This window comes from Gavialis gangeticus, unplaced genomic scaffold, assembly GCF_001723915.1.
Source record: "Gavialis gangeticus isolate Ggan-Ray unplaced genomic scaffold, GavGan_comp1, whole genome shotgun sequence".
Taxonomy (NCBI): domain Eukaryota; kingdom Metazoa; phylum Chordata; order Crocodylia; family Gavialidae; genus Gavialis; species Gavialis gangeticus.
The window spans coordinates 144,984,319-144,999,313 of record NW_017729025.1 but is presented as its reverse complement, the minus strand read 5'-3'; the positions used below and the strand labels follow the sequence as shown (position 1 = coordinate 144,999,313).

Below are 14,995 nucleotides of genomic sequence, written 5' to 3'. Positions count from 1 at the left end.
CCTTTTCAGAAAGCATTAGTAAATTCAGACACTAAGTATTTCAGGCCTGAAAGATTTGTTATTATTTCACTAGTATAGTATCAGTACAAGAAAACCCTTGTGTACAACATCAGACATATATATTTGTATAATGTGTGCAGCCACCTATGTCATGAAAGAAAAAGATATTTAGAACCTAATTTAAAATAACAAGCTACTCTAACACCTCCTCTATAGGATTAATTCATTCCAAGAGAAAACAATTCCTTTATTTTTTTTTTTTACGAAGAAGTGACATCTAAAATGAGTTCACATTTCACTTGCAGCACAAACACAGCTTTTCCTAGGAAATACTATGATAAATGTGATCTGGATAATGAGGAAAATTCCATGGCATCTTGCTTATATAAACAAAGCCACGGTGGGGTATTAACTACAAGCCAATTGTATGCTCTATTATATGACAGTAAGCAAAAGCAAATGTATATAACAGTGCAGTCAGTTGGAATCACATTTAAAAACAAAGCAAAACAAAACACAGGGCAGTTCTGCAATGATTGTGTCCTTAAGTGAGGTTCCAAGGTTTTACCAAGATTTTTTTAGTTTGGTGGGGGGTTTTCTATGTCTTACTCAGGAAAAATTCTTAGTGATTGTAACAAGGATCTTTGTGTGAGTAAGAGATGACATTTCAGATTCCTTTTTTTGTTGGTGCTCTGCAGGAAATGAGGTCTCGATATTGCCAAATGGTTTCTTGGACGCATGGCTTTCAATTGCAAGCGTGGAACTATGGAATTTGGGGGGGTTTTCTTTTATTTTTTAGATAGCAGCAGATCCATGTTGCTAAGGATAAAGGACAGAAAGATCCATGGAAAATCAAATGAAACACTCAAGACAATGGCATCATAAAACAAATATTGCTGCATTTCTGATTCACTGAAGAATGGACATATGGTGGCTCTTAATGTGCCATCTACCTGGATGCTAGTATCATTGTTTGTTGGAACTGCAATTTATATAATTGCACATGTGTCCAAGTACTGTTGCTCAGGCTTCTTTTAAAATATATTTCATTTTCTATGTTATGAGGAGTGTCCATGTTTTCAAAGAAATAGGTATGAGTAAACCCTGGACAGCCTGTTATGTGGATGTATTTCTGAGAAAAAGAACTCTGCATGCGATGCTGAGTTCACACTTATTTCACTGCTAGATTGGCAGAAATTAGCTAGTACTACTCTTTAAATGTAAGGCTAGAAGAGGCAGCCTTCCATAGTCAGGGTGTAGCTCAAGGGGAGAAGGAAGGAATGACCCATTCACAAAAGACAAACAATCACAGTTTATCTGAAATACATAAACACAGATCTGCTGTAAGCAGAAAAGATGCCTTACCTTCTCAGGGTGCAATCAATGACAGTTCAGACATCCAGTCCCCCAGTTGCAAATCCTGCTGGAGATCAGTGAAGCAAATTTCCCATTTCCTACTCTTTGCTGACCGCTGTCCTCACCGTAGTAAAAAGTTCCTCTGAAAACACCTCCACCATGGGTCTGACATGATGATGCCCAGCTCAGTTGTGGTTGCAAAGATCCCTCCCACTGTGTCCCCTCAGCTTTTGTATTTGGAGAGACTTGTGCGGGCCAGAGACTGTCCTCCTCCTCTGAACTGTCAGCCTCTCCAAGTGCTTGCCATGCACTGCTCAATACCTTGTGGCTTTGCCCTGTCACTTGCAAGCAGCAGCTGCCTTTTTCCAGCAGTTGTTGCTTTCCTTGCCCGAACTCCTTCAGTCAAAATACTCTGGCTATTTATGCATTGGCTGGCTTGTGAAGCTGTTCCCTTCTTGGTTCTATTTCTAGGGAGAGCAGCCGCAAAGAAACCCTGGCGAGGCGGAGAAAGGCATTTACATCAGAAAGCTGTACAGCTGTTGGAGGGAGTCTGCAGCAGGAAATACCAGAAGACTTATCCAACCACATTAGGAGGGGAAAAAAATGGAAGCATGTAAAATCTGGGCAGGATCATCAAATACTGGATTGGATTGAAATAATTTCCGACTGACTTCTGCAGATCAACATGGGCAACTCACACGATGTGAAAACAGAACGAGACAGCGGGGCAGAGCAATGGACAACGCAGCAGTGCTTCCCCAGGACAGCCCTAGGCTTACCCTCAGAAAGAAGACACTTTAACAAACCTATGCCTTTCATCTTCCCTTTCTTCCCCCACAGTTTGTCTTTTTCTCTCTCTCAGACCTTAAAACGCTGAAGAACTGAAAATGGGAGCAGGCTGAGGCAAACAAGGGACATGCTACCCCCTGTTGGACAGCTCATTTCTGAAAGATGCATTACATTGAAATCAAGTTGAAAGGCAGTGGAGAAGAAAAGGGAAGGCAATATGAAAAGGAGCTAATGGATGTGGGAGGTGTTCTGAATACAGGACCTCTGTGCAACATCCCAGAAAACTGGTAAAATTGCACTGTAGGTCCAGAGCTGTTCCCTGAGGATATGTGGTACATAGCTCACCTAGAACGCACAGGAGTGGTCTCAGTGTGGCCATCCCTCTTCTGTGTGTACCTCTGAACAGCAAAGCATTTAAGCAAATGTTCAACTTTAGGCAGGTGAATAGCTCTGTCCATCCTGTAAGTGGCAGTGCTCGCGTATTTAAAGTGTGCCTTTACGTGCTTAGCTGGGTCAGGTCCAAAATGCAGAAGAAGCTTCCTGGGGTCTACAAAATCATTCAACTGAAGCTGCTTAACTTGTAAGTTAGTGTAAATTTACTAGTAGTAAGCCCTACAAATTTTCAGACACCAGTAGCATAACTCAGGCACAGCAAGCAGGGTGCCAGTCCTGGGCACTGATTTAAAAGAAGTGCCAGAATGGCAGCCCCCCAAAAGGCCATGTGACAACAGCAGCAGTCAGTGTATAAGGAGCTTGCACTGTAGCATGGGGCCTTGCAACCCCTACACCCTACTCCCACCCCACCCCACCCCTACCTTTTAGCACTTGGCCTCCCCCCTTCACTCCTCCGGTGCTCAGCAACTTCTCTGCCCAGGATGCTGGACCCACTACTCATGCTTCTGCCAGACATAGAAGATTTCCTTGCAGAACTGATAAAGGACTGACTCATGCAACATTTTGCTCATTTTCTTTATCAGTCTCGTGCTCCATGCATCTGACACCTGTGACACAATGCCTCAAAATACATACTTGAATTTTTTACTGTACCTGTCTTACAAGCAATATCTAGGTACATATATTCAGCCCCCACACTCTCCTATTTGGAGTAGACACAGAGGACACAAAAATCACTGTTATGTCAAGGATAAACCACTACCCTCCTTCAGGCATACAGAAGACTCAAGCCGCAGAGTAGCATGACAGCTCTATCATTATGGCCTGCTGATCAAATAACCCATCTGCTTATAGACATTCATACTTTTCTATATGGGCAAGGAGTGGAAGATATGGTGAAATGCTATGGTCATGCTTAGAGTGCATCCATAATTACAGTTCCCTTCCTATCCATCCTGCAAGTCACCCTGTCTTCTTGACAATGGAGTAGAAACAAAAGAATATCAGTGAAAGTCTGAAGGAGAAGGAGACAGACCTCAATGCAAGCATTATGTACGAACCTACTCTGCAGCCCTGGTAGTGACAAAGAAATCATTTTTCTTTTCAGCATTTACAGTTTCTAAAGATTTTTTTTTCTAGTAAATTGCTTCTTCCATTCTGATTGCTCACTTATCCTAGAAGATGGCTTTTTGTTCTGAAGGACTGTTAACATCTTCCACTGAGATGATGGCCCAAGTCATGATTTTGTTGGACGTTAGAAGACAAAAACCAAACTCAGAGCTGGAGACATTCTCTCACTTTCCCAGTCCTTGGCCCATTCACATAATGCTAAATGGAATTGGAGCTGCCATACACGCCTCGGATATGTATGCCTCATACTAAGAGATGCAAGGGATCACCTGAGGGCTAGATTTTGATTTGGCTTATGCACCTATAGAGAGGACTGAGGCAGAGTAAGACCCTCATTTACACCTATATAGGTCACCTAGATCTCAATGTAATTGTGAGCTCAAACCCATAACATTTATACAGTGCTTATTATAGTGAATTCAAACAAGACATACAGCAATAAGCCCTATGGCCAACAGTATTTGCAGGCTCTAGCCACATGATGACTGGGAGTGGGATGGCAGAGTGGAGGGGGTCCACTCCTTCCAGGAGTGAAGGACAATTCAGACTATTTTAACTCATTTCTAGCAGTCTTTGTAAAAGCCAGAACTGTGTACTGCTTGTACTGACTCTTTTTTTTCTTGCTGCCAGTTCCTTATTTTTCTATTCTGCAGCATCAGACAGTGGATCTTCTCACTTTAAAATGAACACTGTCCTTTCCATCAGCATCACTGTATATTAGCAGGCCTTACCTAATTCTGTCAGAATAATTCTTTCTTCTTGCGAATAAGCACAAAGCATGTACCAAAGTAGTACTCTCCTGTACTCTCCTGTACTCTCCTGCACTCTCCCAATGTGCATTGAGTCCAACTCAGTGCATATTGGGCCTTAGAAATACAAGCAAATAAATTAATGAATAATACAATATACAACTGCCTATGACCACTGCTTGAAGACACATATAGCAATAATCATTTAAGGTCTCATCTTTTACCTCTTAGACTCAAGGGCAAATTTTCCACTGACTTCAGTGAATGTAAGATTGAGCCTGGAGGATTAGATAGCAGTTTTGTATACTGTACTAGAAATCCAGAAAACACATCCAAAATGGAACCTTATAAGGAATAAAATTGACCTTTGTCATTATATTATCCCTCCCATTCTAGGATTTACATGAATGAAATAACACCTGCAATCCTAAAGACAGGTAGTTACTATTTTATGTGTGGATGTAACAGCAGATGAAAGTGTGTTTCTGCCAATAAGAAAAACAGAAAAACAGACTTTCTGCCAGCTCTCCATTGTTTAGGACAATTTTCTTTCCTGCTACATATTTCATCATCATCTATGAAAAAGAGTAAGTAGATTAGGGGTCAAATCCTGGGCCCATTAAAGTCAATGGGGGTTTTGACCTCAGCAGAGGCAAGAATTCACCCACACTTTCTAAGACAGAGATAGCTGTGCTAGTCTGAAGTAAGGCAGAAGCCATGGCAGCGTGGCACCTTACAGAATACCTTTTTGAATTAGTCTATAATATGCTACCCTGCCCATATTTTCTAAGGCACTGCATATCATTCAGTATAGATGGGGATACACTGGCTAACAGTTTATCCAGCTTCTCAGGCAAGTTTTACTATTTTGCCTTCTTCTATGATACCACAGTAAGGCTTGTAGGAGTACCCAAGCAAACTAGTTTAAAGCTAGCTCTGAGACTATACACAGATGTCACAATTGTCCCAGGATGAAACAGAATGGGCAAAGTGCAATCATATTTCCTTGTCTATTGTTTTAGGATAAATCCTAAAAAGATGCATGGGATAAGCAGTACTAATAGTTTACCTGGGAACTTCACAAGCAGCACGTCTACATGTGCAATTAATTCAAAGCAATAAACTCTGGTACATATTGTGCCAGAGTTTATTGCTCCAGCGTGCTGCATTTCAATGTGTGCCCAGGACCACAGCATGATGAGCCGAGTCAGAGCAGCCCTGGCTGGCTGGGGAATCGGGAGGGGGAGATCAGTCTGCCAGCCTCAGGCTGCTCTGACCCAGCTCAATGTGTTACAGAGGGGCTGGCTGGGACACAAGGATGCTCTAGTGTGGGGCTCACCAGCAGGCAGCTCCCTACACTGAAGTACCCTTGTGCCCCAGCCAGCTCTGTAAGCATCTACACATGTGCTGCTTACTAAACATCTCCACTGCAGGATAGCACTTGTAAATACTGTGGTGGAGTTTATTAGTTTACTGCAACCTAATAGGGGCACATGTGTAGACAATGAAATGTTTATTGCAGAGCTAATTAAGCAGCTCCACAGTAAATGTCTCTTGTAGATGTGCCTAGCGTGTGTTTGAATAGGTATCCCAGGATCGCATCACTGAATCAAGGGGAGAAGAGTAGCAGGCAGTGTATCCAGCCACTCACTAAACCCTAATTAGAAAGGTGATGTGTGTACATGCTAATCCTGGGATATTTCTATTCTGGGATTAGCACAGGCACAACTTTTCAAGGGACAGATACAATGTCTGTTCCTAGCCTGATAGGTCTATTCCTACTATTATGTAAGCCTACCCTTATACAATGCTCTAGAATCGTGGTGTTTAACCTTTTTTCATTTGTGGATCCCTAAAATATTTTGATTGGAGGTGCAGGCACCTCTGAATTGTAAGTGTTGAAATACTTTTGTTTAATCATAATGATCTTTTGTGGACCCATTAGACTTAGGCTGTGGAACCCCAGGGGTCTCTGGACCACAGGTTGAAAGCTACTGCTCTAGAAGATTAGCGTACTGAGCAGCAATGCCTGGAGGTCCACTCTGGGTTTACCTAGCCTCTGAAAGACTTCCACCCAGATCCCCTCTGGCAACATTTGATATCAGATGTGTGAATTTGGCAAAGGAGACACCTGTAATACCACATTGGAATACCAACTGGAATACCACATTGTCACTATAATAATATTAGCCCTGTTACAAGATTAATCTCTATCACAAGAAGGCTTGTGAAGTAGCTGAATTATAGGAAAACCTTGATCTCTGAAGTTTTATAGACCAGAATGATGATAACAAGAGAACAGAATGTGCTGGGATTCTTGTGCCCTGACAGTGGAATCTGAGTGATTTGCTTCTGCCACCATCACTACTAATATGCAGCTTCTTTCCATAAATAACCCTTATCATATATATGTATTTACAGGTCTTATAAGCAAACCACTTTACAAGTATTGTTTATTTGCTAATATGAAATCTATTCTCACAGAAGCCCCCTTAGGTGTCTAATAATGCATCATTACCCATTTTGATGAGCAGAAAAGTGAACTCTCCTGTGCTTAAACAGGCAGACCATGCATTTCTCTCACTTAATCTGTTTACAATTACACATCACGCATAATTAAAATGCCTTCTCTACAGTCTCAGGAGCGTACTTGGTAGCCGTGTTGGTCTGAGACAAAAAGACATACAAAAAACCATACAAAAAACTAGTTTCCAGTTGGTCTAGTAAAAGGTATCATTTTGGAACCAAGAGCTCTAGTTTTTTGTATGTCTTTTTGTCTCAGACCAACACGGCTACCAAGTACACCCCTGAAACATGGAAGATGCTGACTTTTAGCCAATTTTGGATTTTAAACTTCATTGAAGAACAACAAGGAAGTTTTTTTGCCTCCCTGCCTGCCATCTGACACCTCCAGGGAAGGAATTCTACGTGATCAGCACATCAAAGAGGTACTCAACACAGCTCACAAAGATACTGTCATGGACCTAGAGGGACAGCCTTCCATCTTCAGCTTCCTCTGTGCAAAAATGAAATTTATTTCCTACCTATGGGGACTTTTTACCATCTTGTACCATCTACACTTTTCCGGGACTTTGATCCTGAAAGCTTGCAGAAAAGGACAGTTTTCTTGCCATTTTCCGGTTGGTCTAATAAAAGGTATCATTTTGGAACCAAGAGTTCTAGTTTTTTGTACGTCTTTTTTGTCTACAGTCTTACTTTCTGATCCTTGTGCCTTTTGTCCTTATTTATCCCCCAGCTCTTCCCTTCATACTGTCCTCCCATATGCATGAACACTATATCTTCTCTGTTGGAAATGTGAACATATATTTACTCCGCACAGAAGACTTTTGTTTTATGTTACTCTGATCTCACAATGCTGAACAATAAACTGTGGATGCAGCCTGATTTTGTAAGTCAGCAACAAGCTTCCATGGATATTTAAAAAGATAATAATCGAATTAATCAAATGTAAAAATAGGTCTCTCTTAAAATGGAATACGAGAGCATCAGCACTGTGGTCATATTTCTCTCACCATAATATAGCATAAAGCCTCTGCAGTCGTAACCATATAGATCATATTTCCCACTAATATTTGCCAGCCTTACAATGAATTTGTTCTTAACTTCCCAGGCAGTCATGAGGCACAAGCAAGATTTGTTTAATCATCTGAGCAGTGTAAAAATGTTAATATCTATTATAAACTGCGCCATAAGTTTTAACATTGTCATATACATTAATAAAAGAGAAAGTTTGCATTTTTACCTTCAAAGGTTTTCTGATGCAGGATTTTGGAGTTAAAATATTTAATGCCAAAGCTGACCAGAGCAAAGATGCCTTTTTAGCAAATTATATTGTACCTCTACAGCACCCCAGAAAAGTGATCCCAAAACCTAACATGTTTGGCCATTTTACATTTTCGAAAACAGTGGCACTGCTAAACAGGGCTCTCTCTCTAATTGCAAGTTTGCTGGATCTGCTCCCCAAGGAAGTTAGAAAAAAACAACAAATAGCTCCCTGGAAGACCCTGGAGACTGAAGTCCTCTTGTGGCAAAAGGCAGAGGAAAATTTTGTGCAACCAACTGGTGATGTAAATTGGGGCTTTAGATAGGAAGCCACACGCTAATTAACAATTATAGGGAATTCAGCTCTGAAGAACCTCATGCCCTACTGCACAATATAAACACAACATCATGAAGACGCCATAGCAGGCAACAAGCAAACATGAAAAGCAACAGAATGGCACAGTCCCTCATATTTGGACACTAAGGATCACTATTACATTTACATGGGGAGCTTCTGTCTCTTGGTGCGTGCTCCCCATTGAGATGGCAGTTCTGACAGAAATTTCCTCTGGCTAACTCAGGCCAACTTGAGTGTTTCACTCATGAGGACACATCTATCAACTTGAAAGTTCACTTAAATAGTAACACAGCAGACAGATTGATCCCTGTTGTCTTCCAGCAGGTTCCCCATGAGATGAGGGTATTGTTCATTTTAGGCTTGGATCTCTGCACTCCATATTTCACCTATTTTTCTGCCATCCCAAGCTTTTTGGTTCTTTGTAATTCCCCTGATCGATACAGCTATGTTTTGGCATGAGTTCACTTTTACTATGACTGACACATCTTGAAAATATAGCCATTATCTTGAACTCCCTGTCCTCGCTTGAGTGGTCTCTGAGAAGATGGATCAAGTCAGTCATTCTTTACCTACACAGTGTTGTCAGAGTCACATCAATGGTCTGGGGGGGCCTTCAGTCTCTAGGAGGACTCTATTTGACCATGATTTGCTTATAATGAATTAACCAAGAAAAAGGCTCAGGAGCCTGTGATAGTTCTAATGAATTCCTGTATAAAAAAAAATCTAGGATTCTTCTACTTAGAGATATAGGGATTGGTACACTGGATCAGATTTGAGGTCCAGATAATCCAATTATTCTGTTTCAAAAAGGAACCAGTACCAGCTGGATCCCTCCAACAATCTTGCCTCCCACAGATAGAGACTGGCTTGGCCCCAAACAGTTCCTAGCACTATTATAAAACTGTGGGTAATCTTGTTACCGATATAAAAATCCAGCCATTTTTAAACTATTGCCAGGTTCTGGTGACAATGAAATCCATAGTCTAATTACATGCTGTTTAGAGAGCTATTTCCTTTTATTAGTCTTCAGTTTGCCACTCTCTAATTTCATTGGTTGTCTCCTTGTTGTTGTGTTACCAGCTGAGGAAAGTAGATGTTCCTGATCTATTTTTTTTCTTCTTTGTGTGATTCATCCCTCTATGCCCTTAAATTACCTCCCCTTCCTACAAACCTCCTATATTAACAGGCTCCTATTTTAATTCCTTCTCCTCAAACAGCCACATTTCTCTTTTGCCTTCTACTGGGTTCCCGACAGGTACCTTTAAGCATAGATCAAGGCCAAATGAGACTCTCAAGTCTTGAGGGCAGTTAGACAATGCGCTCTTCCATCCAGGGCTGGTCCAACCATTAGGCAAACTAGGTGGTTGCCTAGGGTGCCAAAATTTGGGGGGGGGCACCAAAATTGTATGCAGAACAAAGTAACAGGAACATCATTCTAAATAACAGCCCTGGCCGGCTACGGCTCCACCTTGGTCTAAGACCTTTGGTTCCCTAAGGAGAGAAAGACCTCTGAAAAGATCTCAGAGGTAAAAATTCATTCTAGACTTCTTATTTTCCTCTATGTTGGAAGTGGTGGGGGCATCAAGGTACACAGTTCACCTAGGGTACCAATTACCCTTGGACTGACCCTGCTTCCATCTCATATGGAATTCATGATTGCCCTCATGAGTTCTAGTTTGAAATTTGGGATTGATGGTCAGATTAGCTTTTCCGCAAAGGGTTCATACACTGAGCTCCATCCTATTCCCACAGAAGTCAAAGGATTTTTTTATCATTGATTTTAATCATAGCTCAGTCAGGTCCTTATTTCTTTTCTGAAGACTGGTGATATTAAGTGAAACACAGATGGTGTTTTTTGTTTTTTTATAATGGCACAAGATGATGAGCACTAGCAACTTCTGCTCTGGTGTTGATAGAACAAAGGATTTGGTAGTCATTTATTTTCTCCAGCCCTGGGAACTAATTCATGGCAGTTGAGTAGGCTGCATATCTGCTCTCACAGAGAGTATGAAAATATTATGATAATTGGCTGAAAGATTTTTTCAGAGACTAGCAGTTAGTGAATGGCTAGAAAGCAATCATGGCCCAGTCATGATATCTGATAAGTAGTCTGATCCAGTCTGGGCCAGACTTCAAGAACCTAATTGGAAAAATGCCACAAAAAAGGGCTTGATATTTAAAAACATTCTGATGGCTCTTGTTCTTGGTGTATTTCAAGTTAATTGGAAATCAACCCAGCATTAAAAAAGCAATGATGGATACAATTAAACCATATATAGCTGTGAACTTTTCTGCATGGCCGGATCAGAAATTAAAATTAAAATCAATATGGATAATTAACATGGTCCTGAATGATTCTAGATTAGATTTTTCCCTAGTGTAAAGGAAATCTTCACGTGAGATCAGATATGCAACATTATTTTTTCAATCTTTTCTCCTCCTGCCCAGATAAATTTTAAAGCAGATGTCAACAAGCATTATCTGTCCAGAGTTACTACTGTCATGTTGCAGGAGTTCTAATAATAAGCACATCTACGGAATACAGTTTAGTTCTGATTTATTAATCACTCCATGGTCTCTAGAAACTGATGTTTTGATTTATGAACCATTGAATGTAGTTAATGACACCTCAAAATGCTGTTGACTTGTAAGTCAAGACACAGGTTCCCAAATGTGATATATCAGTAGCTTTATCACACTAAATCATATCACCCTGTCTGTTGCTGCTTTCAGTCACTGCTGGATGTGTTTATTCTTGTTTCTGACCCTTTTAATCTCTTTGCTCAGAACTGTCGGCATCTCATTTCTACTAAGCTATGGGAACGTCTCAGCACTCTTCCTCTGATAATTTAAATTCACTTCCAGCCTCTATCAGAGATAAGACAAACAATCTATTTGATTTTTATAATTAATTTTGAGTCAGTTATGTTATTGCTGATGCCACTGAATGACCTGAACACCAGCTATTGTCACAAGGATTCAGAAGCACCGGGAGCCCTAGCTGGGGTGGAGTGGGTGCTAAGTTACATGGCTGATAACCCACAGGCTATAAGTTCAAGGCTATAGTATAAGTGTTCATAGAACAGCCCTGTCAGAGTCCAGCAAGTTTGAGAATTATTCTAAATACCATGTCACAAGACATAGGAAGGCACCTGGTAGACATTACGATTAAGCCTGTTAATAGTACCATAAATAGTAACCCAGCTGCCCAGTCAAGTAATAAATGACACAGGAAACCAGCCACAAAAGATGTAGGTTTTTTGTGACTGGTTTCCATTAAATTGAACATGTGGCAGGGTAACCAGAGTCAGATCTGTTGATGGTCAGTCCCAGCCCCAGGACCACACCAGAATCTTGAACTGGCCCCAGAGAGGTCTCTGGTCTGGGACCAACAATCAGCTGACTGTGAGTCCCATCTCCAGGATCACAGCGTTCTTGAACAGCCCCAGTTCAGTCCCAGTCAGCCGTTTGTTAGTCCTAGCCCTGGGACCACTTGGGTTCACTAGGGCTGCAGAAACCTGGCTTTCAACTTGTTGGTGCAGGGGGAGCATGGGATCCCAGGCTCCCTCTGCATTGGCAAGTAGTAATTGTACCACTGGGGTCCAATCTCCAATCCCAACAATTGTGCCTCCTGCTATGCCATACATACATGGCAGGGGTGCATTTTTTCAGATCAGCTCTCATAACACCATTAAATGAATGTGTGCCAGGGGCCTCCAGGAGATAAAGTGTTCAATAATACTCTCTACAACTGCCAAAAAGGAACAGGCTTATTGGCTTGTCTGCAGGGAAGGAAAGCCAGTATAAGTTCCTTGGATTTATAGCAGGGACTGGTCCATTGTCCCTGCCACAAATGACAAGAATAAACATAAAAAAATCAAATAGCAGAACTAATACTTCAACAAAATGCAAAAATCCTGTTCCAAAATAGATATCACCCCATCAGAACCCCACTCTATTCCCACTTTGCAGCATAGTCTTGAGGCCAGTATAAAGGGCTATTTTGCACTCCAGGTGGGATACAGTTCCCGAGTTAGGAGTCTCCCTCTTTTGATCAAGAAGAGTCCACTGATTGTAACTGTGGCCATAAATTTGAAGCACAAGTAGAAAAGTAGTCTCTCAGGAAGAAAGGTCCCAACACAACTGCAATTCTCTAAGGATAGCTAGACTTAGCTATGATTTGAATCCGAAATTGGATAGAATAAAAGCTAGGTTATTCTCTCTGGAATCCCGATGGTCACTATAGAATCCTGTAAATATTTGTATTCCATCATTTGGTAAACAGGATTAATAATGTCCCAACTGCCATCAGCCCTGATACCCTCTACTGCTCCATTGCCATTTGTTGTATTCTTTCCATCCCTGCCTACCTTGCAACAGTGCAAGAGTTCTTGCTGTATGGCATGGCTCTCAGAAACTCAAACCTATATCCATTTGAATTTCTTCAAGTCAAAAACTGATAAAACTTGGAATTATGGAAAGAGAGAGGTGGCCAGGGTAGTAACTAGATGGTGCAGCCCAATTCTGCAATGGGGTGCACTCATTATTATCATTAAGACAGTGTTTAGAAGGTGACATTTGTTAAATGTGATGTCTTTTTCTCATGGTTTGCATGACAAAGGTGCAGATATCAAACTTAGATGGGTTTCTAAGTAGGGACAGCTTCTATTGACCAGTGTGTTATGGCACCCTGGAGTACTGTGAGGCAGCAGATATTGGTACAAATGTTCACAGAGATGCTGAATGGAGAAGGGTTCGAATGAGGCTCAGGAGCAAGAAATCAGTGGCTCAATAAGGGTCTGAAAGAGGCGCATACCTTTAGTAAGCTTTGGTAGCAAAGGAGGTCCAAATGCTCCCTAAAGAGGAGTTCAATGGCTCTGCCTAGGTGCTGGGCCCGGTAAGATAGGATTTTTTTCCTTGTCATCTTGTGAAAGTAAGATTTAGGGTGGATACCTAACCAAGGTATAGCCTGGCCATCGCTTACATCTGGAACAGCTGGATAGTGGGAATTTCTGTGCAGGCATGGCATACAGTTACCTGCCCTGAAACTGGACCTAGATAAATGGGGCTTGCAGGTGTTCATTATTGCTTCTAAGACTGGAAGTGCAAGGGACTGAAGCGTGGGCAGTCAAGGTAGGTCACCTCTGTGTCTAGGGAAGGGTCCAGAAGCCAGAGTCAGGGAACATGTCAGGAAGCAAGTGGAGTTCCAGGGCAAGGTGGGTCAGAAACCAAATCAAGAACCAGTCAGGAGATGGGAGATAAAGTCAAAAGCCTAGATCTGGAGCCAAAGTCAGGGTTGAAGAACTGAAGTCAGAAGTCAGAATCAGAAGCCGAAGTCAGGATTAGACAGGCATTCCAAGCAGGCCAGGGGCACAGCAAGACACTCTGTCATCCACGCATCTTGCTGCTGTCTACTCTGCATCTATAAAGTCCTGAACAGACAAGGATCTTTTTCTGTTTCCCTTGAGTTGACTCAGCCTAGCCCCTGCTCATTTTCAACTGGGGTCTGGGAGTAGGGTAGGAGTGGGTAGAAATCCTTTCCAGCTGGGCTTAGACTCATTATAGAAAGGGACCAAATGGGCTGTTGCTAGGCATGAGGGGCTCCAGATCACTTGTATATGCTCTAAAGGCCGAAGTAGTGACTCCTCTGTTGGCTGAGGCACTTTGTTTTGAAGATGCTCTTATGAATTCATACATTTAGCTACTGGTAAGAGCTCCCAAAGGAAATGTCTTGCCAGCATCCAACTGAGTTACACCCACTCAGGAATCCCAGTTGGTAAAGAGAGGTGCTGTAGACCAGAGACCTGCTCTAAGTGGGAAAATTATAGCACTCAGCCCTAGGACAAGAGGCCCAGTAGCTGAGGGCAGTGCAGCCCAGCAAGACCATAAAGGATTCCAAAGGACACCTATCTCTGAACAATAAGAGTATTAAAAAACAAATTAATATGCCAAATCCATGAGGCCCAATTTTGCCAGCAGCCAGCTGCTTTCTGCAGGCTGACATTGCTGGAACTGAGTGATGTTCAGGCATTTTTTTATTTGCTTTCTAGTTTTCAAACCGTGACTGTGCATTTACTTCACCTCTGCAAGCTTTCCTCCATAGCCATAAGCATTAGACATTTCTTCCAAAAGGAATGCTAAGAAGCTCAGGCAGTCTCTTGAATCCAACATCTGGAGTTTTAAGAAAAGCACCACATATTCTGAGCTTTGTTATAAAACCATGAGAATTTTGCAACACTTCAGTAGGCATACGTCTCCTGAAACATGGGGAACTGGGAATCCAGACAACCGGGAGGAATACAAGACAGGCCTTCTGTTAGCTTTGAAAGTGTAACTTTTGTACAACACATCAGTCCTCATGACCACATAGAACTAGGTGTTGTAGTACATGGTCAAGTAAGGAAACATCGGAGTTCCAAGTGCTGTTGTATATATT

The 14,995-nt window shown here is 41.8% G+C and overlaps 1 protein-coding gene across 1 annotated transcript in view; it reads right to left on the bottom strand.

The window, feature by feature from the left end:
• The window catches only part of OSBPL5 (oxysterol binding protein like 5), a 270,342-nt gene extending 268,441 nt beyond the window's left edge, over positions 1-1,901 (bottom strand). Inside the window, exon 1 of the mRNA XM_019519707.1 lies at positions 1,366-1,901. The gene's annotated coding sequence lies outside the window, so the exon portion shown is untranslated. The remainder of the gene's footprint in view (positions 1-1,365) is intronic.
• Positions 1,902-14,995: the final 13,094 nt, after the last annotated feature.